Here is a 3,043-nt window from a genome sequence, read left to right as displayed (position 1 = left end):
GCATGTAGCTACAGTGTTAGCATGTTGCTGCAGTGTTGGCATGTAGCTACAGTGTTAGCATGTTGCTGCAGTGTTAGCATGTAGCTACAGTGTTAGCATGTTGCTGCAGTGTTGGCATGTAGCCATGCTCTCAGCCACCATCTTCAGGCTCTTCTTGTTAGCTGCTCAGCTCTGACAGATTTCAGTCTGACAGTTTGTCTCAAAGTAATTTTCAAACCAACAACAATAGAAAACATCGGCTTCTTCCAGCTTCATATTTGTGGAATGAAGTAGAAGGTGTAGTGAGTTTAAATCCTTATACTGGTACGACTGAGCATGGTGCTGGTTTGAGTTTCAGATCAAATTTAATGTTGCCGCAGATCTGAGGTGAGCTAACCAACACCAAGCCTAACAGAAGACAGGATGAACCTGTGCTCCACAGGACGAGTTGGGTTCTCTCAGGTCCCATAGGACCACCTCCTCTCCAACAAACACTCTGCCGTGTCCTCAGACCTGTTGTTCTAGTTTTTAGTTGCTGTCCTGTGGTTGTTAGAATCGTGCTGGAAGTGAAACAAGCTGCCTGTTGGGATTCATAAGTGATCTGACTAATGCTGTGAAAGCTGCAGATCTCAGATAAACACAAGGAACGACGCAGAGGAGAGGCAGCAGGCGACCAAACAGTTGTTCTGGACACAGAAAGTCAGCGCCATCTGAGCCCTGAGCCTCCAGGCGCTGTCCTTTAATCACAGCCGAGAGCATCTCTGCGATCTGGATGCAGGACGTGGCTTTGATCAGCTGCTCTGAGGACGAGAGGACACCGCTTCAAGCTGCAGGGCCGCTCCTTCCTGCTCTCTGGATCCACTTCCTGACAGCAGCCAGAACCGTCGAGCTGGACGCTGTGCTTCAAGGCCACGGACAAAACGCACTGCTGACTTAACTGGGTTACACACCCACACACACGCGCACGCACACGCACACACACACGACCACCATCCCTGCAGTGAAACGACCTCATTTACTCCAGTTTTGGAGCGAGCGCTGATATGACTGCGCAGCAACATTTCTGTTCTCCACTGAAGAGCTGCAGTGGTTGGATGGTTTCACCAAACAGCTTCATGTTCCATCAGCTGACGTCTTTATTCAGACTAATGACACGGTGACACCCACATTACTCTGTTTATACAATTAATGCTGATTGTCCTCAAAAACAAGGGTCTTCAAACAGCCAGTAAGGATTCTGTCTCTCTCTCTCTCTCCGTCTGTCTGTCTGCTCTCTCTGTCTGTCTGTCTGTCCGTCTCAGTGTACATGAAGGGTGCATCTCACTGAGCTGCTACTGTTCACAGTGTGTACAGCATTCATAATTCAGTCTCGAAAGTGTCTCAAAACATTTGCGGGGATCTCGGTCTCCTCACATGAACTGCAGCAGAAGCTTGAAATTTGAACATGTTCAAAATATTTGTAAGACAGATTTTGTCAGCGACGTGTCAAACCTGCGTTGTGTTTGTTGACACGTGTCTGGAATACAGATCCATTTTATCGCAGGGATCTCAAACCAGTTTTATGTTTGTTACAGGCGTCCATTTACTTCCACCTTTACAGATTTCATTGTCAGGACGACTCGTTTACAAGAGAGACCTGATTTAGAAAGAAAACATAATGAACAGACAACAATAAACAACAATAAAATGCTATTAACATAAAAGTAGTGTTATAAAACAATAAAATCAAGGTGTCTATTAGAAGTTTAATCTTGTTGGAGGCCCAGTCTGGTCTACTCTGACTCATAACCTGGTCCAGAACGGATCATACAGTCTCAGCTGCTCGATGCCAGGGTCAACACCAGATAAGGAGTCATTTTGTCTGCTTGCTTCCAACACTTAGATTTGCACATCAGCCCATTATCCACCATCAGAAACAAATAAGACCAGTGATGTCACACATAGTCACTCTCACTGATGCACTCTGATAGGCTGTGCCCACTCCAGATGTGGAGGCGGAGCCAAGGGCCAACACAAGCTGGGACGTTCTTTTGCACGGGGCCTCCACTTCGAGTTCCGGGTTGCGACGGGTCGGACGAAGCTCGGAGCTTGAAACTTTTCCTTCCTTACCTTCATTAAAAAGTGAAAATAATTGACCTCTCTTGATTTTATTGAGTTTGTGTGAGTTTTCTCTCCACCTGGGAACAAAAGAACCAGAAGGGTGCTGTGGTTGGACGGATGACAAATTGGTGCCGAAACCCGGATCTCAAGCCCAAACAGAAGAGAGAGACTCAATTCATTTAATATTCTTCGCAACGGAGGACTGGTCCAGGCAGCCTAAAACGGCCATAAAAATCTATCAGATGAGCAGAAGACCTTTAATAATTTCTGCACATCTGTAAAGATATCTAGTGGCTGCTGAAAATCGGTCCCGAGTACGCTGTTTAAGTAAACTAAAAAATGCAGTAAAACTTACAGGTATAATAAAAAGAGATGCCTTTACCATAACCGTGTAAATAAGTATTTTACAGTGACCATGTAAAATAAATAAGAATAAAAGAGATACCTTTACCGTGATCATGTAAAAGGATAAGAGTAAATAGACATGGCATTTTCCGAGCACGCTCTGCACGGGTCAGCAGCGGAAATGCCTCCAGGTTCAGGGATCCCTCGTGAAAGCTGTTAACCCTTAAATAAAACATGGTGACTGTTTGGTTTAGAGGTCCGTGTAAAAAAAACCAACTACTTTCACTTTTGTGAGGCGAGAGTTTTTACGAAAAACTGCCCAGTTCGATGACGTAGGGTTTAGAGGTCCATTGATGTTTATAGAAACACGACAAAGCTGCCCGTCTGGTAAAACATCAAGAGACACGAACAGTAACAGTTTGAATGCCTTTGGGGAGTCTGAGCAACTCCCTTAAAATAGCACTGTACTTGGGACTCTTAAAATGGCTCCTTCCATTCTGCGTTTAAAAGTAGAAGGTAAAAGCTGCTAGGAATCCTTAAAATAAAGTGTCTAAAGAGTTAAAAATAATAAAATAATCCATGGGAAATGAGGAGTCATATAAAGTACTAGACAGGGGTC

This window comes from Nematolebias whitei, chromosome 1 (assembly GCF_014905685.2).
Source record: "Nematolebias whitei isolate Nwh7 chromosome 1, NemWhi1, whole genome shotgun sequence".
In the NCBI taxonomy this organism is placed as follows: domain Eukaryota; kingdom Metazoa; phylum Chordata; class Actinopteri; order Cyprinodontiformes; family Rivulidae; genus Nematolebias; species Nematolebias whitei.
This window is presented reverse-complemented; position numbering follows the sequence as displayed.